General features: G+C 36.1%; 1 long non-coding RNA gene and 1 pseudogene across 10 annotated transcripts in view; one reads left to right on the plus strand and one right to left on the minus strand.

The window, feature by feature from the left end:
* LOC144291477 (uncharacterized) overlaps positions 1-26311 on the plus strand; it is a 352892-nt gene that overhangs the window by 206873 nt on the left and 119708 nt on the right. The window lies entirely within an intron of this gene.
* LOC144291336 (trifunctional enzyme subunit beta, mitochondrial pseudogene) lies at positions 8969-10285 on the minus strand (annotated as a pseudogene).

A 26311-nucleotide genomic window follows, 5' to 3' on the forward strand; every position in this document is an offset into this window, starting at 1 on the left:
TTAAGTTAATTATCTGTTTAAAGGCCCCATCTTCAAATATAGTCACATGCTGAGGTCCTGATTAGGACTTCGGTATATGAATTTGGGAGAAAATAATGCAATGCATAACATCTATGTATATATGTATCTAGTTATTCATTCATCCATCTATCATCTATCTAATCATTTCTACTCTATCCCAACTGCAGGCTTTTGGATCTAAAAAGGACCTTTTCATTTCACCTACCTCCATTCCTTTTTTTTTTTTTGGTCTCACTCTAAGAATCACTAAATTTTTAAAAACTCCCCTTTTCTTCCTCTTGATTTCCTGTGTCATAGCTTCCTCTTTCCCATCACTTGGGGACTTGAACATAGGAGAGTTTGAAGTATACACTGACAATATTATGGTACTTATGTATCTCCTCTTCTTACAAATAGAACATCATAAAAAAACAAATAGAACATCATATATATGTAATAATAAAATATTTATAATTATATATAATAGTCCTTGTATTTATACAATATTTCTGATACTTGCTGAAATAATATAAATAGTGGAAAACAAATATATTAGCAATCTACAAAACAGAGTAAACTGAAGCTATGAATTATAAGTAAGCAAGAAAATGGTATTTTAAAACATTTTAGTGCTTTTAACATTTTTAAAACCCCAACGATTCTTTGCTTTATAATGTGAAAAAGCACTATAGATTATATCAAATAATTCTTCAAATCTCAAGAGGAATTACACATTTTCCCCTTGAGTAGATAAATGTTCATCTTAATCTCCTGGGTATGGTTTTCTGTAGTAATCTCCACTTTTCCCACATCTCAATGGTATCTTTAAACATAGTTTAAAGTTTTTAATACACTGTGAATTTCAGTAATTGAGTTTGCCTCAAACACTGAATTACATTATGTGAGAATATGTACAAGGAGGATTAAAAATAACAAAGAGGATTTTAAATACATAAAGCTATCAGATCTAACTCTACCTCAGAATTTTCATCTTTATTGTTAAGTTGTTAATATTGTGCAAATGCCTTAAACCTAATGTAGCTTAATAAGAAAAATATTCTCATTCTGTTAAGGATAAAATTAACTCAGCTTAAATGATAGCGATTCATTTAACTAAGAATAATTTGACTATAAACTTAGAGAAAATATAATTTCAAAATGGGTAAGTTTTTGAATCCAGACTAATGTTAAACCAAATTGACTTTACCCAAGAAGACAGATTGAAGTCACAATGATCATTCTATATTGTAGTAGTAATTTATGTGTAAAATATTTGTTTAATATTTTTAATATATTACCAAACATTCCTAGATTTTACATAGCACTTTAAATGTACCTAAACCATAAAAGATGCAAAATCATACAGATTATTTATTCTTTACCTAATTTTAAAGTAAAGACTCATCATAATTGGGTATGGGAATCAAAAGAGTTAATCACAGTTTAATAAAAGATAATAGAGTTTTCAACATCCTATAAATGACCAACAAGGAATCATTTGTACCAAGGTGTGTCATATTCAATTCTTGTTGCAACATAGATGTATATTGATAGATAGATAATGGATGGATAGATAGATAGATAGATAGATAGATAGATAGATGATAGATAGATGAGTATAGATGTAAGTAGGCGATAGAAAGATAGGTAGTTAACAAATGACTGGATAGATAAATATTTCAGAAGAAACTGAAGCACTATATTCCTTGAAAATATCTTAGGAATTTAGTATTTAGAAATTCTAAATACTTAAATGTGTGAAAATTATAGGAGGAAACAGCCAGGTGCTGGTGAAGTTTTTTTCCCCATGTTTGGAAATTAGAACAGTTTTCATTGAAAAGTAGAAGGATTAGAATGAGTATATAAAGACTAAAATTGGTCATAATAGCATTTACTGATACCCTTTTCTCAATTCCTTAGTTCTGTTAAGAATGCTTTCTGTCAAGTAACTGCTCCCCAATAATGTGAGATCTATTAATTTATAAATGACCATTTCCCCTTAAATGTGTCATTCTTTTTTTTTTCCTATTGGACTGTTAGTAGTTTTCTTAATCACATAGCACTTCCTTACTAGCAAAATAAATAGGTTTTATATTTTCTTTTGGAATAGCTAGCATCCATAAAAAAAGGCTAGGAAGGAATGTCCACCTTTCTTTTGGGGGCAATTACATAGTTTGTCACCAGCAAGCATGTGCTCTCCAGGCTTCCTGAACTATCGATTGCAGTAATGGGTTTTTCACTGACGTGTCATTTTTCCACAAGACAAATTAAAGATCTCAGGAATAAGACTGACCAATCTCTGCATATGTGTTCTGGAGAATACTGACAGGAGATATCTTATGGCAAAAAAAAAAAAAGAAAAAAAAGAAAAAAAAGAAAAAGAAAAAGAAAAAAGAAAAAAGAAAAGAAAAGAAAGAAAAGAAAAGAAAAGAAAAGAAAAGAAAAGAAAAGAAAAGAAAAAAAGAAAAGAAAAGAAAAGGAAAGAAAAAAGAAAAGAAAGAAAAGAAAAAAAGAAAAAAGAAAAGAAAAGTAAAAAGAAAAGAAAAAGAAGAAAAGAAAAGAAAAGAAAAGAAAGAAAAGAAAAGAAAAGAAAAGAAAAGAAAAGAAAAGAAAAGAAAAGAAAAGAAAAGAAAAGAAAAAGAAAAACTTCAGAGTACTGTAGAGGTCTTCCAAATCTTACTAAAACAGGGACTTTGACAATCGTTTCATTTTTCTCTTAAATATGTGATTTTTTAAAATGTGCTGTTATATTAAGACTTCTGTTTGTTCAGAGCAGTTTTAGGTTCCCCCAAAATTGAAAGGAAACAGAGGTTTCCCAAACTATCCCTATCCAACACATGTGCAGTCTCCCCCATTATCAACATCCCTCATTGAGGGGTACATTTCTTACAGTTGGTGAACCTACATTGACACAACATAATCACCCAAAGCCCGTAGTTCTGACATGATGGTTCACTCCTGGTGTTGTATATGCTATGGATTTGGATAAGTGTTTACTACCATGTGTCCATTATTATAGTATGAAACAGAGCATTTTCACTGCCCTAAAATCCCCTTTGCTCCACTTGTTCATCCTTCTCTTCCCTCTTGCTACCTGCAACCCCTACTCTTTTTTTTTTTTTTTAATTTTTATTTATTTATGATAGTCACAGAGAGAGAGAGAGAGAGAGGCAGAGACAGAAGCAGGCTCCATGCACCGGGAGCCTGATGTGGGATTCGATCCCGGGTCTCCAGGATCGCGCCCTGGGCCAAAGGCAGGCGCCAAACCGCTGCGCCACCCAGGGATCCCCCCCTACTCTTTTTTATGTTTCCATTGCATTTGCCTTTTCCAGAATGTCATGGAGTTGGAATCATGCAGTGTATAGGTTTCTCAGATGGTCTTCTTTCACTTAGTAATATGCTTTTAAGGTTCCCCCATGTTTTTCATGTCTGATAGCTCATTTCTTTTTGGTACTGAGTAATAGTCCATTGTTAGATATAACAGTTTATTCATCCATTCCTCTAATGAGGGCATCTTGATTGCTTCCAAATTTTGGTAATTATTAATAAAGCTATTATACACAACCATGTGCAGGTTTTGTGTGGACATCGTAGTTTTTCATATCTTTCAGGTGAATGCCAGGGAGCATGATTACTGGATCATATGGTTCAGAGTAAACCTCCATACCATCTTCCCAAGTGGCTGTACCACCTTGCATAGTCACTAACAATGATAGAATTCATTCTGTTCCATATTCGCACTAGTATTTAGTGTTCATTGTTCTGAATTTTGGTCAACTAATAGGTGTATAGAGGTGTTTCATTTTAATTTGCATTTCCTTGGTGATATGATATGGATCATCTTTAATATGCTCATCTGCCTTCTGTATGTCTTTTGGGAGGAGTACCTGTTAAGGCCTATGGCCCATTTCCATGTCAGGTTGTCTATTTAATTTTTGTTGAGTGTTCTTTGTGTGTTTTTGATAATAGTCCTTTATCAGATGTCTTTTACAAATATTTGCTCCCAGTTTACAACTTAGTCTTCTTGTTCTCTTCTTGGTCTTTCACAGAGCTGAAGTTTGTAAGTTTAATGAAGTGCAGCTTATCAATTTTGTTTTTCATGGATCAAGTCTTCAGTGTTGTACCTAAAAAATCACCATGTCTAAGGTAAACTAACTTTTCTCATATTATCCTAGACTTAGATGTATGTTGTGGTTTGAATTAATTTTTGTGAAGGCTGCAGGGTCTGTATCCAGATTCATTTATTTGTATATGGATGTGTAGTTCTAGCACCATTTGTTGAAAAGATGGTCTGCTCCATAGTACTGCCTTTGCTCCTTTGTAAAAATGAGTCAACTACATTATGTGGGTTTCCTTCTGTGCTCTCCCTTCTGTTCCACTGATTAATTTCCTGTTTTCCACCCACCAATTTCAAGTTTTTTTAAATACTGTAGGTTATAGTAAGTCTTAAAGTCAGGTAGTATCATCCTCTAACTTTGTTTTTCAATATTTTGGCTATTCTGGGTTTTTGACGCCCCATATAAAATTTAGAATCAGTTTGTCCATATATTCACAAAATAACTTGCTGAAATTTTGATTGGGATTGCATTGAAACCGTAGTTCAAAATGGGAAGAGTGAACATCTTGACAATATGAAGCCTTCCTGTACATGAACATGGACCATATCTCTCCATTTATTTAGTTTATCCTTTATATGGTTCACCAGTGCTTTATAGTTGTCCTCATATAGATCTTATACATATTGTTAGATTGATAACTATTACATTTTTTGAGTACTAATGTAAATGGCATGTGTTTTTATTTTTTTATTTTATTTTTTATTTATTTTTTAAAGATTTTATTTATTCATGAGACAGAGACAGAGACAGAGACACAGGCAGAGAGAGAAGCAGACAGAGGGAGAAGCAGGCTCCATGCTGGGAACCTGACATGGGACTCGATCCCAGGTCTCCAGGATCACAACCTGGGCTGAAGTCGGTGCTAAACCACTGAGCCACCCGGGCTGCCCGGCATTGTGTTTTTAATTTCAAATTCTACTCATTCAACTACCTGTTCTACTTATTCAATTACTACTACTATGTATCTACTTACTGATACATAGGAAAGCAACGGACTTCTGTATACTAATGTCTACTCTCTAAACTTATTATAATCATTTATTAGTTTTAGGAATTTTTTGCCAACTTTTTCAGATTTTTTACACAGATGACCATGTCATCTACAAAAATAATCTTATTTTTTTTCCTTTCTAATCTATATTTCCTTTATTTCCTTTCCCATCTTACTGCATTAGCTAGAACTTCCAGAACAATGTTGAAAAAAGAATGATGAAAGGAGACATCCTTGCCTTGTTCTGACTTTAGTCGGAAAATTGAGTTTCTCATCATTAAGTATGATGTTGTCTGTAGGGTTTTTGTAGAAACCCTTTATCAATTTGAGGATGTTTGACTCTATTTCTAATTTACTGAGAGTTTTTGTTTTTGTTTTTTGTTTTTAATAAATGGTGGTTGGATTTTAGCAAATACTTCCTCTGCATCTATTGATATAATCATGTGATTTTGCTTCTTTGGTTCACTGATGAATTAATTAGCTTTTGAATTCTAAATCTGCCTTGCATATCTGAGATAAATTCCACTTGGTTGTGGTGTATAATTCCTCTTTGTATATTGATGGGCCCAAATTGCTAATATTTTATTGAGGATTCTTGATCATGAGAGACAGTAGTTTATAGTTTTCCTGTGGTATCTTTGTTTGGTTTTGTTATTAGGGTAATGTTGGCCACATAGAATGAAATAGGAAATATTCCCTCTGCTTCCATCCTCCAAAAAACATTGTAGATAATTGGTATAATTTATTCGTTAAGATTTTGTTGTAATTCATCAGTAAACCCATCTTGGCCTGGTGCTTTCTGTTTTAGAAGGTTGTTAAGTATTAATTCAATCTCTTCAATAGATATAAGGTTATTCAGATTGTCTGTTTTTCTTGGGTGAGTCTTGGCAAATTATGTCTTTAAAGGATTTTGCCTGTTTCATCTACATGGACAATTTCCTGGGAATGGCATTGTTCATAGTATTCCTTTATTATTTTTTAAATGTTTATAGGGTCTGTAGTGATGTCCTTACTTTCATTTCTGATATTAATAATTTGTGTTTTTCCTTTTTCTCTTAGTTACCTGGCTAAAGGCTTATCAATTTATTTTAGTTTTTCAAAGAAACAGCTTTTGGTTTTGTCAATTCAATCTATTGATTTCCTATTTTAAATTCCATTGATTTTTGCTCTAATCAGTAGTATTTCTTTTCTTCTACTTATTTTGTATTTAATTTGCTGTTCTCTTTCTAGTTTCTAACTTTGGGAATTTAGATTATTTTAGATCTTTCTTCTTTTCTTATACATACAATGCTATAAATTTCCCTATAAATACTGCTGTAGTTGCATCCTACAAGGTTTGATAAATTCTTCCTTCATTTTCATTAGGAAAAAAAAAATATGTTTAAATTTCTCTTGAGATTTCTTCTTTGACCTGTGTATTACAGGCATACCTGAAAGATATTGCAGGTTTAGCTCCAGACCACTGCAGTAAAGCAAATATCACAATAAAATGAGTCAAATGAAGTTTTAGTTTCCCACTACATATAGAAATTATGTTTATACCATATCAGAGTCTATTAAGTATGCAATATCATTATGTCTAAAAATGTACGTATCTTAAATAAAAAATAATTTTTTGCTAAAAAGTGCTAACCACCATCTGAGCTTTCAGTGAGTCATAATCAGTGATCCAAGAGCAGCATAACAAATACAATAATGAGAAAGATTGAAATACTGTAAATTTTACCAAAATTGGATAGAGAGACATGTAGTAAGCAAATGCTGCTGAAAAAAATGGCACCCGTAGACTTGCTTGATGCAGGGTAGTCACACACCTTCAATTTGCAAAAAAAAAAAAATGCATTATCTACAAAGTGCAACATAGTGAAGCAGAATAAAATGAAGTGTGTCTGTATTTAGAAATGTGCTGTTTACTCTCCACATATTGTGGGATTTTCCTGTTATCTAATACTGATTTCCATTTTAATTCCATTTTGATCCAAGGGTAAATGTGGTAGGAATTTGTTTTCTTTTAAATTTGCTAAGATGAGTTTTATGGGCAAGAATGTGGTCTATATTGTTGAATGCGAAGCTTGAAAAGAATGTGCATGCTGATGTTGTAAGATTTAGTCGATAGATGTCAATTATATCCAGTTGATTAATGGTTTTGTGTTCAACTATGTCCTTAGTAACATTCTGCTTGCTAGCTAGTTCTATTTCGAAGAGATGTTCTTAAAGTCCCCAACCATGATAGTGGATTCGTCGATTTATCTTTGTAGTTCTATTAGTTTTTGCCTCTCACAGGTTGATGATATGTTGTTAGGCATATACCCAGTAAGAATTGTTATGTCTTCTTGGGGAATTGACCTTTTGTGTCACTACATAATGTCCTTCTTTAACTGTAATACACTTCCTTGCTGTGAAATCTGCTGCCTGAAATTAATATAGCTATTTCTGCTTTCTTTTAATATGTATTAGCATAGTGTATTTTCTCCATCTGCTTACTTTTAGTTTGTATGTCTCTTTATATTTAAAATGTTTTTCTTGGTGACTTCATTTAATTGGGCCTTGATTTTTATTCTTTCTGAGGATCTTTAACATTTGAATGGTGTATTTAGACCACAGGTTTTCAATGATTATTGATATGTTTTGGCTCATATATACCATATTTGTTATTGTTTCCTATTTGATGCTTTTATACTTTGTCTTCCACACTTTTATACCTTTTGTAATTTTAAATGATTCAACGTTTTATATGATTCAAATTTTTTTCATTGCTTAGCATATAGCATATATTTTGGGGGTTTTGCCCTAGGGTTTGTCTTTTTTTTCCCCCAAAGATTTTATTTATTTATTCATGAGAGACAGAGAGAGAGGCAGAGACATAGGTAGTGGGTGAAACAAGCTCTATTCAGGGAGCCCGATGTGGGACTCGATCCCGGGTCTCCAGGATCATGCCCTGAGCTGACCGTGGCACTAAACCGCTGAGCCACCCGGGATGCCCCTAGGGCTTGGAATAGATATTTACAGCTAATTTAAATCCACTTTCAAATGACAATATACAACTTCATCAATAGTCTGAGTATATTATCACAAAATAAACCTAATTCCTTCTTCTTGTTCTCTGTATCATTGCTGCCAATCTTTTCATTTATAAATTAGCATACAGAAGCACATAGGATACATACATAAGCATACAAATTCGAATATATTGTTGGTGTTATTATTTTTAAAAATGTATTGTTGGAATAATTAAGAATAAGAGGAAAGATTTTTTAAATTTTATTGTCACTTATTCCTTTTTTTTAATTATTCCTTTTTTAATGCTCTTCCTTTACCTAGATCTGAGTTTCTGACATATTATTTTCACTGTCTTTAAAAGACTTTTTTTAGAGACAATACTTCTCCACTTTGTTTTAGAGTCTGAATTATCTTTACATAATTAAGTTAATTTAGGCACACTAGTTTGCATTTTATAGAAAATAGTTATCTTTAGGTTACATACAGGAATGAGTATAATTTGCAAATGTTACAAAGATGATTCCGTTACAAAGATGATTCCAAATCTCAGCTAACCTCTCCCCTACATTGCAACCACTCATTTAGTCTTCAGTGAAAATAAAGACCAAAAATAATTGCTTAAACCTATCACTGTTTAGGATTCTGGTGGCTAAGTAATCCCTGAAAAAGCAGTATGCCATGATTATTAGAAAGCTCAGAAAACCAGCAAGCCTTAACTGAAAATAATTTAACAGAGGGCCACAAATTTTGTTTTCTTAAGAGGAGCTAGAAATTACAGATGTCATTTAGTAATGCGTTGACATGGCATTACCTAGTGTGAGTGTTGCACAGAAACTCCAGGGCACCTCTTCCTGATTTGTTACTTTATATAAGCTTCTACTGTCATAGCATGGTCCTGCTCCCCAGATGTATAGACAGTCACGAGGCAATAATGGCCTTCTTCCTCCTGTAATCTGTTGGCAGGTTCCAAGACCAACCTACAGCCAATGGCTCCAAATAGGTATCCCAGGAACAGCCATCCAACCCAGTCATTAAACTTCTCTAAAGAAAGCAGTCTAACCTTGGTTTTTCTAACCATGTATTTTTTTGTAAACAAATTAGAATCCATGGCTTTCAAATTAGCCAAAATCTGACCTGAGAAAAACATCCCAAAATTCAAAAGCATCAGTATCAGTTAATCTTGCCTTCTCTAGAACTCCTGGAATAGCATATGTTGTCTGAGTAGAAGTTGATCTTTTTTTTTTTTTTTAGAAATTGATCTTTTGTATCCTAAGATATTTACACAAAATCCCTCAAAAAATGCCCTCCATTTATAATCCATGGCCAGAGCTTTTTCATCTGCCATAATCAACACTGCTGATTCACCATCAGTCAGGAAAGAAATTGCAGCTGCCACTATACCACAGGGCTTGATGAATGTGGGTTTTGTTTGGCCATCTGCTCCAGGGAGAAAGGATGGATGGAATTACCTTTGGTAACTGTATCTTTTCATGGTACTCTTTAGGATACAACATCATAGAGGAGCCCTTCATCTTGTGTCCTTATGGTCAGGCTGTGGGAATAAAGTACATACTCGTCCTATTTCAGTCTGAAAAAGCAAAGGCAGTGACCATTTGCTCTGCAGAGAGCCCATTCTCTCACTGGTGGAGAAAGCCACCAGAAGGAGTTCAAGTGATAAGAAATTCAATTTGAATTTAGAGATTAAAAATAGTGATGGATCCAGAGTCTTGGCCTTGTTGAGATCAAGAATGATTTTCCTCATCTTCTTTTGATGGCAAATAGAGATGTCCAACATTAACTCCAAAACACCTCCCACAAGTCCATCACATTGGCCAGAAGCAATGAAGCCAACACCTGTGGTCATGGCTTGGTTGGCAGAGATGCAGGCTCGTGTGAGCAGAACTCTTGTCAGAGAAGCCAGCTCCAAGGGCAGACTCTCCACCACATTGCTTGTGTTCACTTCCTGTGTAACTGTGCCAAACATGATATAATCAACAACTTCATTTGGAACACCGGTCTGATACATCAAACCCGATAGTGCTGTTCTAGCCAAGTCATGCAGTTTCAGGCACATGCCTGACAGCACAGGAGTGCAAACACCATCCACCACCTGGATATTCCTTATATGTATTGGGGTTTGAAGACTTTTCCCATTTGGATGCCTGGTAAAGCTCATAGCCAGGAGGACAGCTCATAGCTGGAAGGACAGCTCATGGTTGGAAGAAAAAACTCAGTCTTCAAAGAAAATGTGAAGACTTTTTTTTTTTTTTTAATAGTAGGAAGATTTTTAAATGTCTAAGTCAAGATGGAAGTCATCCTGAAGTCATCTCACCTAGTTTCCACCATCCTGGGTCTTACCTGAGTAAAAGGTCTAGAAGTGAGTGACAGGGCTCAAAAGGACCTAGAAGTGACAGGCCTAAAAAGGCTTCCTCCCACCAGTCAGCATCTTTGCAGGCTCCTGGGTCCTGGGGGTGCTGCCCTCTGGCTGTCTGACTGAAACCCGACATCCTTTCTCGGGCCTCCTTCCTTCCACTGGAGAAAGAGTCCTTTACACCACGTTAGTAAGACATGAAGGGCAGGAGGTGGCCCTCGACAGCATGGCATCGGGGTCTTACTTAGGCAGGTGGTGCACGGGGGAGCCTGCTGACCTTTGCAGCAGGAAGAACAGGCTCTGCAGGTCGCCTCAACCTGAAGTATCTCTGCCCTCTGGGGCCGGGGCCCTGGGTTAGGGGCAGTCAGCACACAACCTCCCCCTTGGGGCCGCCTGCAGGACCCTCCCCTGCTGAAGTCCCTGCAAGACCCTCCCCTGCTGGGGCCACCTCAGGACCCTCCCCTGCTGGGGTGCCTGCGGGACCCTTCCCTGCTGGGGCCACCTCAGGACCCTCCCCTGCTGGGGCACCTGCGAGACCCTCCCCTGCTGAAGCCGTCTTGGGACCCTCCCCTGCTGGGGCGCTTGCAGGACCCTCCCCTGCTCCAGGCCGTCTGCCGGCAGGACCCTCCCCCACTTGGGTGAGGCCCCGGGGCAGCACCCCCAGGGCTGCACAGAACCCCTGAGGAGACCCAGGCAGCCTCAAGGCCCCCCTCTGTGTAACTATTTTTAACATTTCTTGCGGGACAGACCTCCTGGCCGCAAATTCTGTCGGGTTTTGGCTGTGTGAGGAAGTGTGTATTTCACCTTCACTTTTGGAGGATAATTTGACAAGGTACAGAATTCTAGCTTGGTGGTTTTTTTTTTTTTTGTTTGTTTTGTTTTGTTTTGTTTTTTTCCATGTGTTTAGATTTCACTCTCTTATGTTCCTGCTTGCATGGTTTCTTGAGAAGTTGGCTGTGATTTTTATCTTTGTTCCTCCATGGCCCATGGCTAAGGTGCTTTTTTTTTTTTTTTTTTTTTTTTTGTTAACTAGGACTTCTATACCTTTGGTTTTCTGTAGTTTGAAAGTGATATGCCTGGGTGTAGGAGTTCTGTTTTTGATTTTTTGGCATTTATTCTACTTGGTTTTCCTTTTTTTCTTTCTTCCTTTTTTCTCTTTTTTTTTGTGCGTGTGTGCCTTAAATTTTATATATAAATATATGCAAGATATATGATATATATATGAGACATGAGATATCTCATATATATATGCATATTTTAATTGGAGTTGGCTTTGCCAACATATAGCATAACACACAGTGCTCATCCCCTCAAATGCCCACCTCAGTGCCCATCACCCAGTCACCCCATCTCCCCACCTGCCTCCCCTTCCACTACCCCTTGTTGGTTTTCAATGAGATTTGTGGATCTGTAGGTTGGTGTCTGACAGTAATTTGTGGGATATTCTCAGTCATTACTGTTTCTTCTGTTCCTTTTTTTCTTATGCTTTAGTCAGCAAGTTTTTCCAGAGGGCAGGCCTTGTTAAGAACAAAGCACCTGGGGACTCCTGGGTGGCACAGTGGTTGAGGGTCTGCCTTTGGCTCAAGTCATGATCCCTGCATCTCCCTCTGTCGGTGTCTCTGCCTCTCTCTGTGTGTCTCTTATTAATAAATAAATAAAATCTTAAAAAAAAATTAAAAACAAAAAACAGAACCGAGTGCCTGGAGTATTTCAAAATGGTTTTGCTCCCCCACCCCCAAGAAGACCAAGGGGATTTTTCTCTGGTATTTACTGTGAGAACCTGGTCAAGTTTTTGAAGTAAATCATAACAGAGTTGTGGAGGCCCTTCCAATAACTGGATTCCCTGAGAGCTTTTATTTTATTTATTTTTTTTTTAAGATTTATTTATTTATTCATGAGAGACACAGACTGAGAGAGAGAGAGGCAGGGACATATGCAGAAGGAGAAGCTAGTGCTGTGCCCAAGACTGCAAATCTGAGAAACCACCAAGGAGCCAACACTGATGCAAGCACACGAGGGTTTATTTGCAAGTTTGAGCTTGGGTCCAAGTATACCCGACACAGCGGAGCAGGGACTAGGACCCCGAAGTGGGTTACAGCTGGGTTTTTTATGGGCTGGTCTAGGGGACCTCCAGAAGGAGGGTGGGAATTTCTCAAGTTCTGTTTACATTCTGATATGGGGCTTTCAAGGGCATTGAGCTCTGTTCTCATTCTAATATGGAGCTTTCAAGGGCATTGAGCTCTGTTCTCATTCTAATATGGAACTTTCTACCATGGGCGTGGGTTCTGTTGTCTTTCTGATATGGGATTCCCTTCCGAGGACATTCTGTAGTTTTTCCTGTAAAGATCAGCTCTTATTCACAGGGGCCTAAGATGGCTGTACTTGTGCTAATGCTAAACTTGAGGTGGAATGGCCTTGATTTTTCTCGGCCTCCACAGCTAGCTCCTCACAGGGAACCCAAGGTGGGACTCGATCCTGGATCCCAGGACCATGACCTGAGCTGAAGGCAGGCACCCAACCACTGAGCCACCCAGGCGTCCCTCCTGAGAGCTTTTAAGGCTCAGACTTGATCACACTGAGTCTCCAGCAATCCTTCAGTTATAGTTTTGGTTTCCTACTCCTCCCTTTCCACTTGGGTTCTCATGGTACCTGAGGTTCCTTGTGTACTCTCTGTCTCTCCAGTCTTGGGAGCAGCAGTTTACCCCTGTGCCCTCCCCTCTTTTAGGGATCCAGGAAGGGTTGTTGATTTTTTAGTTTGTTTAGCTTTTTCACTTGTGAAGGATAATATGACAACTTTTAAGATCCTTATTTGCAGAACCAAAAACTGACCTAAATATGTTGGTTGATTATATGGCAAGCATATAATCACTTGCTCATGGTTTAATGCCTATATAACAAGAGCTCCATCCCTCTCTCACTAGAGATACTGCTATGCTTCACCAGCATTTCCTCAGCCAGGAGTCTGAAGTCATTCTGAGCACTCAGTTCTCCTATTTCCTGTCTCACAAGAGAACAGAAATCATTAGGAGAAATTGGTTTTTAGGGATTTTTCTTTCTCTGCATCCAGTGGCGAAACAATGACCTTTACCCTTTTCTCCATTTTTATGGTCTGCTTAGAAACTGAGTATATAAATATCTCTTGTTCCCGGAAGCTCACTGGTGAATAACTTAACATCATGTGTGCGTGTGTGTGGTGTGGGGTAGAGAGGGGCACACAGAACAGGAAGGTTAGGTTATTCTTGTATTATAAATCCTTACACTTGGTTCCCAGCCCTCAACCCCTTGCTACTCCTAAAATTATGGATCAGATTAATAACAGTCCGTTTCATCTCTTCTTTGTCTCCAACTAGCTTAGAAATAGACTTTTGAAATATTGAAAGGTTGAACTGCTTTTCTGTTGGGGGCAAGACAAAGGAGAAAAGAGAAATTCTGAGCATGTTTGTTAAGTCAAATCTAATGATTCATTGATTTCACAAAGGTTAAAATCTATAGTCTCCATGAAACAATGCCTCAGAACATTGTCACCAGGCCTCTGTCCTGGTCTACTATTCAGGGGTCCCAATGTGCTAAAAACTGGTTAGCACCAAGTACTAATTACTGAAGAAAGCTTTGTTTTGTTTTTGTTATTAAAGGATAGGTAAATAATTTAGTCTGTGTACTTACAAAAAATGTCATGATGGTAGAGAAGAGATATAATGTCACTATCTATTACTAGGACAATCATTTAATTTTGGTATTGTAGAATATATTTCTTGTTTGCTTTCTGAAAGTTTAATTTGTAACACAATTTTATATGCATATTTTTGTCTCTTCTTCTCCTAGAGAAATTAAACATTAGTGTTTCTGCTTTATTGATCTGAAAAAAAGTAGTGCTAGCCAGTAGGTCCAGACACTAACCAGTGTCCTATGTCCATTATTTTACTGGACTTCAGGGACCATATTATGCATTTATCACCCTGTGCTGTTATTCAGCAGAGTGCTATGACAATATTTGTATAGCATACGGAGGCCTAGAGAACCCTATGTGGTGTTTTTCTTCTGATTGATTTTGGGTATATAACTGCTCTCTGATGGCTACAAAGCAAGAAAGTAATTTTGCTTAACCAAATAGCTCTCAATGAAAGTGATCATTGTATTTCCTTATAGGAAAAGAAAGGAGATCCAGGGGATTTTTCAGTGATGTCTATTCACTTAATCCCTGACCAAATAAGGTTGTAAAAATCAAGGAACTGATGTTTCCCACTCCCAGTACACACAGTTTATTTAAACACACGTCAATAAGCCACTCACCCAGAAAAAACAATGTGAACTTAAATATAGAAGGATGTATATATGTCATCTTTGGGTGCATATGATCATATTTTAGAAAATAGAAATCGTACTGCATACTTAAATTTATACAGTGTAACTTCACTGAGCTAAAGATTAGAAACATTTTCATATTTTCATTAAAATACCTGCTGCAATTCACCTTTACCATGAAGTTGTATTAAAATTTATTAAGCTAATCTATTGTTGAACTATATGTCATTTCTAAATTCCCGTAATAACAACAGTGTTTCAGTGACTGTCCTTTTATGTAAGTATAATACTAACTTCTTAAGAATAAAATTAGAGAAGATAGATTTCTGCAGTTGAGTCATTTTATATTTTTTTGGCACAGTCACCAGTCCTGGTATTAATATTATATATGATAAATAATTATCTTTTCAAAGGAAAAATATGACAATGGTGTTTTCATCTGAATTATTTGTATTAAATACAAAGAAGCATAGTATGGCTAATTGTCATATGTTTTTATCCACTTAAATTTTGTATACTCATTACCCTTTCCCAGTTTCAACTGGAACATTCATTGTTCTTATAGAACTTAAAATTCTTTTCATAGTCTGCTAGACATGGGGCAAATAGTCTCCCTCATATTCCTTTTGGTTTTTATGTTTCTGTTACATTTTACTTCAAACTGAAAATGTCACACTGATTTCTATCCACTATTTTTTGATAGTACATTTTTATTTGCATTCAAATTTGAAAGCACCTTTCTGTCCCAAGATCAGGTACATGCATATTCTGTCCCAAGATCAGGTAATTTATATTTTCTGTTGTTTAATATTTATTTTTTATGTTTGCTCCCGTAAAATGTTTGAAATGTCCACTGCTGTATGATGTAACATAGAGCTCATTTTTGAAAGCTCATTTTTCTGCTTTTTCTATCTAGTAATTTTAAAGTCCCCATGATTAATTTTTATCTATAAATATATATATTTACCTTTTTCTACCAAGTTAATGTTTTCAAATTACTGTATAAAATTCATTGGGTTTTTAATGGAATATCATTACATATTCATCCTAATTTGATAATTATTATCTTTAAGTGTCTGGTTTTTTTATTGTCAAATCTTTTATATTTCAGTAAAATTTATATAGGAATTTTCTAGCTTTTTTGTTTTTCAAAGTTATCTGTACTTTTAAATCCAGAAGAGAATCTGCAATTTCCATTTATTTTAATATACTGTATTATTTTCCACTTATTTTGATGTAGAATATTATTTTCCTCATTTATTTGTAATTGCTACCATTAATTACATAAAGTCATTTTTTAATTGCTACCCAATCATGTTTTCCTGCAGTAAACTAAACTTGATCATGTTTAAAAAAATATAAAATCCAGATTTATTTTTTTATAAGAGTTCTACTTCAATATTGATAAACTTGCTTAGGCTGTAGATTTCATATTATGCTAATATTTTCCAGGTTTGGTAGCAATTTTGAATATAACAGGAGAAGCCTTTTTGTTTTTTCTAAGTTATGATTGCAAAATAGTAATCAAATGTTTCTTCAACTGCTGAAGTAGTGTGTTTTTAAAATTGGCTAATAACATCACCTTTAATTGTAGTAATATATTATTTCTGAAAACTTAGTCTTATTTTATTATTTTATTCTGTGTATTTTTTCATTTCTCCCTGAGACTATATAATTTGTTGATTTATCTTTTATATAAAACAGTCTATTCTTTTCAGTGATTATTGTACCCAAGGGGGCATTTCTGTATTTTAAGATGTTTTCTTAGAGCACCCTGGGATATGTTCGTTAATTCTTTAGCAGTTTAGCAACCACCTTTTACCAGGAACACTCCATTGCTGTATACTTCTCAGAATGGCATCTTCTTGCCTGCCCAGTGGTGAGTTAGCCAGTCCCAAATCCCTCTCCTGTTGTCTGTTTTCTGAGAAGCAGGAAACTAAAATGAGATTCTATCTGTAAGACATGTATATAAATGGAAATGACTGTGAAGGATAGCAAAAGAGACAAGGAGAACCTTCAGATCCCAGGTAGAACCTTCAGATCCCATTTAAGCTTTCTATCATTGAGGGTGAGAGAGGGAAGGGTAGTGGGTAGGAGGGGGTGCAGACTGCAGCACAGTTCCACCGACGGTTCAGCTAGCCTGAAGGAGAGTCCTGGAACCAAAATCTGCAGCTGGAGGAGTCTCGTGTCTCACAGGAGACTACATTAGGACCATGGCTGTGTCTACTCATTGCTGGGAAGAAGCCTTTGGAAAGGGTGACTGTAGTGTAAAAGTGATAGAAAGGCAGCAGGTGGGGCTGTCAGTCAGCTCTGCTCTGTGGCAGTAGATAGGAGAAGCATATTTCCATGGTTTCCATAGATACTGCCTAATATTCAATGAAAATTTAAGTTAGAGTGTCCTCTCTTCTTCCAGAGCCCTTAATTCTCTCCAATTAAAGACATCTTGGGGAGGCCCTGCTAGGCTTTTTTTCCATATACTTTCTTCTTTCTTTTGAAACAAGTTTGAGGTTCCTCTTTATGGTCTTTTAAATTCTTGACTTAACAGGGCAAATATCCTAGAAGCATGGGGTAGGACATGCTGGCCTTTTCTGATTTTTACATTTATAGGGATTCAGGGTTTTCTCCTTCCTATTTTCTTTGATCACTTAGTTCTGGCTTTGAAAAGGAAGTAGAGGGCATGCTCATGTTTTCATCTTCCTCGGAATTTCCCTTGATTCCTCTTGAATCCACCAGCTTATTCAATCTATGTGTCTAACTGGATGATGGATCTTGTTCTTGTCCATATCCTTCTAAGTGCAAATGAATGAGGTCTTTGAACTAAGAAATGGATTTATTTTAGGTAAAGCATCTGTTTGGCAATAGGTAAAATAGTTGAACAGATAAATGAACAAATGCAGTTGAAATGAACATTGTTTTGTAGAAAGATAATCATAAGTGTGGATTCTACTAAATCCAGTAGAGACATCCTTCCATGTTTTTCACAATTGTTTCTTAAGATTACTTGTGCATCTGCAGATTAATTAAGTAAATTTGGAGTTGTCTTTTTAGAAAGTTAATATGATCAAATTAAATTCTTAGAGTATTAATTTATCTTTTAAGAAGTACATTGACCATCCCTGCATTAGAAAGCCCAAAAGAAGGACACTGCAAAGTCATTTTATCCTGAATCCTTTGGAATTGAAATAATCACCAAAAAACCAGAATTTTTAAAAAGTGGTTATGCACATTTTTGTAATGATGTTTAACTTCAATATGTTAATGTATAGTCACTGACATATTTTTAAGTAAAAGTAAGGAATTTTTATTAAAAATGGATCTATAGACTATATTTAACTAAAAATAGATCTATATGGTGTTCTCCCATATTTATAATCCAATATGGTGTCAGTGATTGCTAGGTGATTTTTTTTTAATAATTAAGTGAGGTAAGAAATTAAAGAGAAAAAAGAAAACAAAACCAAAATTTAAAAACCAACTCATCATTAAATTTGAATACATAAAAAAACTTGAATACATATTTTTAAAAATTTTATCATTTTCTCCAATATTTTAGAGTTGTTTTAACCAAAGCTAATTTAAACAGAGTTTTAAAATTAATTTCCTTTTACTGCATCTTTCCAAAGCATTAGACACAGTTTTCATGTATACACAGACACACACACACAGTTTCTTTGGCACATGGATATCAGCAAATTATGTAGCACTTAATTAAATCACCTAATACCTTTCACAGTTTTAACTGGCATGAGTTAGTTGAGAGTAACCTCAGTGGACTCTTGTTAGGCACTCAACTCATGGTAACTACAAGTGCCAAGATCTCTTCATAAGTAACCTAACAGTCTTAATGTTCCAAAGACATGCTTATTAGTAAATATATTACAGAGAATGAAGGAAATAGGTTGGAATCCAACAAGTTGCTTAATTAGAAGGCGATTAGGGAAACTCCTGGGCATGCAATTTCTACATTTTCAGGGTTTTGTTTTTGTGGTTTATTTATAAGCAGTATGACAATGTGCTACATCAACATTCTCTGCAAGGAAAATGTAGTGTCTAGAAACAAAGAAATAAGCTATTTAATTTCCATATGCTTTAGTGAAATCATGTAACCATTATATACAGTTTGCAAGGCATCTTCAAGTATATAATTGTATTTAATGGTTATATAATTATTATTTTTTTAAAGATTTTATTTATTTATTCATTAGAGACACACACACACAGAGAGAGAGAGAGAGAGAGGCAGAGACACAGACAGAGGGAGAAGCAGAATCCATGCAGGGAGCCCGATGTGGGACTCGATCCTGGGACTCCAGGGTCACGCCCTAGGCTGAAGGCAGGTGCTAAAACACTAAGCCATCCAGGCATCCCTAATGGTTATATAATTATTCTTAATGGCAAAAGAGATGAAGAAAAATAAATGAAAGTAAGCAATACTTTTAGAAATTATTCATATACATTTAGTACTTGATTTAGACATTTAAGGTATCTCATTAATTAATTATTATCTGCCTGGAAGATAAATTTTAAAATTAACATAAAACATTACAGTGGAGAGTACAGTTGACCCCTGAACAGCATGGGTTTGAACTGCATGGTCCACTTATATGTGGATTTTTTTTTTCAGCAAATACAGTTACAGTACTGTAAGTATATTTTCTTTGTTATGATTTTATTTTTTTTAATATTTTACTTATTTATTCCTGAGAGATAGAGAGAGAGGCAGTGACACAGGCAGAGGAAGAAGCAGGCTCCATGCAGGGAACCTGACATGGGACTGGATCCTGGGTCTCCAGGATCAGGCCCTGGGCTGAAGGCGGCGCTAAACCGCCGAGCCACCAGGGCAGCCCTGTTATGATTTTCTTAATAACATTTCCTCTAGCTACTATATTGTTTGAATACTGTATATAATATGTATAATGAACAAAATATCTGTTAATCAACTGCATTGTTCAAAGGTCAACTGTGCTTGAATTTTGCATATGCTATTTAAAAATCGGTTTTGCGTTGGTTAAGAATATGTCCTGTTCATTTCTATCTTCCAACATTCATTTTTTTATTGGAGTTTAATTTGCCAACATAGAGAATAACACCCAGTGCTCATCCCGTCAAGTGCCCCCCTCAGTGCCCGTCACCCAGTCACCCCCACCCCCTGCTCACCTCCCCTTCCACCCCTTGTTCATTTCCCGGAGTTAGGAGTCTCTCATGTTCTGTCTCCCTCTCTGATATTTCCCACTCATTTTCCCTCCTTTCCCCTTTACTCCCTTTCACTATTTCTTATGTTCCCCAAATGAATGAGACCATTTAATGTTTGTCTTTCTCCGATTGACTTACTTCACTCAGCATAATACCCGCCAGTTCCTCCAAGTTGAAGCAGCGTTCAGTCTCAACTCCTTCTGTGGTCAAACAGGTCTGTTATCATAGCTCCAGTTCAAGTCTCTCAATATTAGCAGCTTTTTAATAATCAGAATAACTCGAATATAGGCTATCCTACTGAATGGAAATCATTTTTGTTCCTTTCTGAATAATCTGCATAATTGAATTCTTGATTTCAAGGGTTCTTCAGGGACAATTTCCCCTGTGGAATTCCTGTAGTGATGTGAATAAATGAAATATTTATTTACTTTTTATTTTTTTAAATATTTAATCATTTGTTTGAGAGAGAGGGAGAGCACATGACCGCAAGTGGCAGGAGGGGCAGAAGGAGAGACTTTCCAGCAGACTCTGTTTGGAGCACAGAGTCTGATGTAGGCTCCATCTCACAACCCATGAGATCATGACCTGAGCAGAAACCAAGACCGAGACATTAAACTGATTGAGCCACCCAGGTTCCCCTAAGAAGTTTATTTTTTCAAACATGGGAAAGCACACCTCCGATGTATTTTTCCTTCATGAAATGAATGCCTATAAATTCCTAAAGAACTTTTTCATTGACATTTGAGCTTTAAATTGTTTCTAAATATCATTTATATTCATTATATTTATCCATATAACCACTTTGGTTTCCACAAGTACTTGTGACTGTAGTTTTCCTAGTACTCCCATGTGAAACAACGTATTTTAATAATTAAAACTTTAAGTTCAAGCTTTTTATGGGTTTATAAATTCATGAAAATGATTTTTCAAATGCACTAATGCTTCAGTGTTTATGAACAATATAACTCTAAAACGAACATGAAAATAAACTAGTAAGTAAAATAGTAAATAAACTTCATTATCCACTTTTACCACAACTTTGCTGTCTTTATGGCTACTATTTTAGCCCTAAATGAGGATGCTCAATACACTGAGCATAAGTAAAACTACTAAAATTATTCCATGTGATACCAGAGTGCCTTTTTCTGGACCTGTGCTACTGATCTGCCAAGAGTTTCAGAACAGCTGCTTCAATTTCATTACTATGCTATTGGAGATGCTTCACCTGTGGTCCTCACTTTCTTACACTATCTTCTTTTTGGACTAATAAACCATTAACAGTGGGGATAGAAAGCTCTGTTCATCTTATGAAATTATTTCCAAACTATTTTTCTCAAAAACCCTAAAAGCACCCTTTATTTTTAAGGCATGTTAGTTTCTTTCTTTCCTTCTTCCCTTTCTCCTTCCCTTCCTTCTTTCCTTCCTCTCTTTTCTTCTCCTTTGTTTCCCCTTCCCTTCCTTCCCTTTCCCTTTCCGTTTCCCTTCCCTTTCCCTTTCCCTTCCTTTCCCTTCTCTTTCCCTTCCCTTTCCCTTCCCTTTCCTTTCCCTTTCCCTTTCCTTTCCCTTTCCCTTTCCCTTTCCCTTTCCCTTTCCCTTTCCGTCTCCCTCTCCCTTTCCCTTTCCCTTTTCCCTTTCCCTTCCCTTCCCTCCCTTCTTTTTCTTAATTAACATGCTCCTGAAAACCTCTTTTCTAAAAGGGACAAAAATGTAACACCTGCAACTCAAATATAGGAGGCAGTAAAAATTTAACGTTTAAAAACTGTGGTGTTTTTATGACTTTGAGATACTACATGGCTCCTGAGTTCAGAGTGCTTTCACATGAAAACCCAAGAAACCCCATAGTGAATGTACTTGTAACTGTATTCTCTAGAAAAGACATTCAAGAGCTACTTTCTTGGCAGAATATTATCTGGGCAAAATAAATATTTTTTTTTTGCAATGTAGCATGTTCGTCATTCACTCAGATATGAAAAGCAGATTATACAAATTTTTCCAAGTTGAAGTACAAACGTACTGGTAAGAGAATAAATGGCCACAAAGCACATTAAATGTGCAATTAAACTCTTTAGACATAGAGCTGAGGACAAGAAGTAAGTGATCAGTTGATGCCCCAAATACGTGTTTTCATATTGTTCTCCCTCAGTACACCCTTGTAGTCAACCGTTGTGAACCTGCTGTCTACCGTGTGCTTAGGGCAACCATTTGACCTTCCCCTGGTCATTGCTTTTTTCAATGTGAGTAAACTGTAGGGGACAAGGAGACATGCTTACCTGGAACCCATTGCTCCCCTTCCTTCACTGTGAGACTTAGCTCTGGAACTATCTCTGGTACCTCATAGTCCTTTTTCCCCAAGGCTACACAAAGGCAACTTTACTACTAACGTGCTCAACAGTAGACCCTAATATTGGGCCAGGGCTTCTGTTATTGACGAAGAGGTTGTGGATGAGCTTGCACTTGAGGGCTAAGATGTTCCTTTTAGTGAGAGAAGGGGGAAGAAAAAGGGGTACACTGGGTACCTTACATTTTGTATTTTTGACTTGGCTTTACAAATGCAGATGCTATATAGGTGGGCCTAATCTCCCTCACTAGTTTTGTGAACTTCTTTATGGACGAAAACCAAACCAAACCAAACTTTTCATTATCTGTATATCCCAAGACCTAGTGTGTGTGTATATACATATACATACATATATATATATGTATGTATATGTATATTTTATATATTTTATATATTTTATATATTTTATATATTTTATTTTGAATAAATACTCTTTAGGAAATTATACACTGTAATCTGGCTTCTCAGGAAAAAAAAGTCTGAAAACACCAGGCCCAGCCACATTCCCAAATATTATCTACAAAGAACTATTTTTTTCTCACCCCAACAGATATTGTGTTGTTTGTCCATTTTGTCATGGTCCAGAGAGTCCCATGTTTTCTCTTAACAACAATTTCAGTGTTGTCAGCCACCTCCTGGCCCTTATAGCTATTTGAATATGTCACATTTGCAGTAAACATGCATGAAATGAATGAGTAATTAAAACATAGGATAATATTAGGTCAGTATTAAAATTATTCTAATTTAACAAATTATTCAATTTAATTAAAATTCATAAGGCAGTATTAAAATTCTGGCCATCTTAGAATTGCTATTAAAACTCTCCTGTGAAAAGGGATTGATTTTCACAAATGAACTTGCAGTATCTCTATGAAGTTTAATCTAATTCTTAAATTTTGTGACAAATTGTTCACAGGCTCATTAGTCTTAAACAACTCCTGAATATTAAATATTCCTATTTGAGGTTACTAATCAGACAATTTTTAAAAGAGAAACCTTTGAAAATGTCTGCTTTGTATCTGAAATTATTTCCCCCTAGTTTGAATATCCTAGTTCTCTAAAAGAGAACTTTATGGAATGATGTCATAAGTATGTTTTTCCTTTTTAAAATATCACTTTACCCCATTGAATTACAAATTTTATTGTTCATATCTTTCTTATTGGCCCCAAATGCTAGGTAGTTTATGACAGAGCCATATGCTAGATACTTTGTTATGTACACCTTTATATTTCATATTTCAGTTTTCAGGGTACCTTTGGATGCATCACGTGATGCCCCTTATTACAAATGAAATGGTTTACTTTTATATCACATGTTTTATTTGAAGAAGTAGTTTTCTTTTAAAAAAATATTTTATTTATTTATTCATGAGAGACAGAGAGAGAGAGACAGAGACAGAAGTAGAGGGAGAAGCAGGCTCCATGCAGGGAGCCTGACATAGGACTCGATCCTGGGTCTCCAGGATCAGGCCCTGGGCTGAAGGCAGCGCTAAACCGCTGAGCCACCCAGGCTGCCCTGAAAAAGTAGTTTTCTACTTAATAGAAAACTAGTGCTATAAATAATGCTATAAAATATGTAATCATTCATTAAGGATGGCATTTGTATCATAGTTGTGACTATAGGTAGGAAAGGAAGAAATGCAAAAGGGAGATATTTTGAAATAAATAATAAAGTCATTTCATTCTGTGTGTGGTAAGATAAAATCAAAGATGGTACCTAGTTTTTGCAACTGGAGTTAACCACTTATCCATTATGAACTTCTTTAAATTCCCTTCCCACTGCCATCAAATAAGTCTTACAAATCGACTACCGAATCCAGAAAGGCGACATTATATTCTAGTTGAATTATAATCAGAGGAGATAGGCTAAATACAATTAAGGGCCTGTATCTAAATATAAACTTTACTCATATTTTGTAAAGCCTCAGCTACGCATCATCAGTGCTTGGATTCTATAATATAGATTTGAAAACTATCCATTGGTTATGTATAGTAATATTTCATGCAACTCTCTTCTGTACTCTAGGTACAGAAAATTTGCTTAATGTGGAAAAATCCTAAAAATCTCACCACCCCTTCTCCCATTATACATTTCCCTTGTCTGTCTAACAGTAGCATTACCTTCCTGCCTGGACAGCTGTAGAACAGACTTGTGCTAACAGCACGTTTCCTTGGTTGGGAGCTTCATGCTGCATTGAAGCCACAGTCTGTCAGTGGGTCTCCCAAAAGATTCGGGGATGTTATTGATCTGGTTTGCCTTCATGTTATCTTTCAATCCTTGATTTGACTTGACTTTTAGTGAATCAGTTTTAAAGCTTACCGCTGAGGCATGAGAATTCAGTGACAGCTTTCAGTGCTGTACCCCTTATGAAGAGATTTGGCTGCATGTAAGATACGGTTTAGTTGTCAGTCCTTAGCACGCAGCTGACATCTTAAAATGATCCATAATCTGTTACAGGATTACTCATGTGAGAGCTCCTACATGGACTGTACAGCCTGTTGGGATGTCAGTGTCAATACTGTACTCCGTACATAGGTATCTAACATTAAGTGGCCTTATGACTTAGGGGAGAAGGTCTAGAAAAATGACTTATTCAGAGAGCAAAACGACTATAAAAAATTAAGCTAAAACATGACATACCCACCTGCAGATGTGCCTTTTCCAGAAAGATAGTTTATGAATATATTGTGTACAAGACTTAGTGAAATAATTAGTTACGGTTGTTAAGTTAAATCTGGAATATAGAGGAAGATGTGATCACATTACAATTTGCGGGTGTGAATAAAGATGTGCAGATACACTGTTATGAATGTGTGGTGGGATATATGAAACTGACTTTTGTGTTGTTTCCTAGGAATCACTCTAGGAGATATAAAATATTTTCAGAGATTGCAATGGCTAGCAGTTTAAACCCAACATAACACTATTCTGAATTAGTTCGAGTAGTGAAATTAATATTATGTAGATTGGAAATATTGGGATATACTATAGGCAATGCATAGTCTTTGGTATTCTCAAGGCAGTAACTAGGGCTGCTACTAAGTGTCCCAGGCGGCTGAGGCTCCAGCAAAATTTTTGAATGTTTCTACCTATCTAAACAATTACATTTAAAAACTGTTTTGCAATATTCATAGGACTAGGTGATTTTTGTGATCTGTCAGTAGAAGATTTAGAAGAATGGTAGATGAAGAAGAAAATGGTAGGAGAAGAGGTTCCTTGGGTTTGTTTGTTGTTTTTTTTTTGTTTGTTTGTTTGTTTGTTTGTTTGTGAGAAAGAGAGAGAGAGAATGTGAACAGGACGGGGAGAGGGAGAAAGAAACTCAAGCCGACTCTGTCCTGAGCATGGAGCCCAGTGTGGGGCTCAATCTCATAACCCTGAGATCATGACCTGAGTTGAAACCAAGAGTCAGACAGTTAACTGACTGCCACCCAGGAGCCCCAAGAGAAGAGGTTCTTATGGTTTTATCACCCACACGGTATACATGAAGGGTCATCTTAGTGACTATGCACCATCTTTTCTCTATTGTCAACTGTGCCATAATTGGTTCATTTCATATCTCTTAGGGAGAAATAAAGGCAACAGTGTTGTCACCAATAATAGCTTCATTCTTCAGTACCCCTTGTCTTTAAACAGTATGGATTTGCTAATGTTATTTATGTCATTACTCATCTTTGTCTTCCCAGAAGATATGATCAAGTTCTAACTCCTGATAGATGTGACCTCATTAGGAAATAGATAGAATCTTCGTAAATATCCACATTAAGATGAGGTCATACTGGATTAGGCTAAGCCCTAATTCAATGACTCTTGTCCTTATAATAAGAGGGAAATTTGGCTGAAGACACAGGGGAAAAAAACATGTGAAAATGGAAGTAAAGATTGGAGTGATCGGCCTACAAAGCAAAGAATACCTAGGTGCCAGCAACAACCAGAAGCTACGAGAGAGGTTTGGAACTAATTCACCCTCCGAGGCTCTAGAAAGAACTAATCTTGTTAA

The sequence above is a fragment of the Canis aureus genome, chromosome 20 (genome assembly GCF_053574225.1).
Source record: "Canis aureus isolate CA01 chromosome 20, VMU_Caureus_v.1.0, whole genome shotgun sequence".
Taxonomy (NCBI): domain Eukaryota; kingdom Metazoa; phylum Chordata; class Mammalia; order Carnivora; family Canidae; genus Canis; species Canis aureus.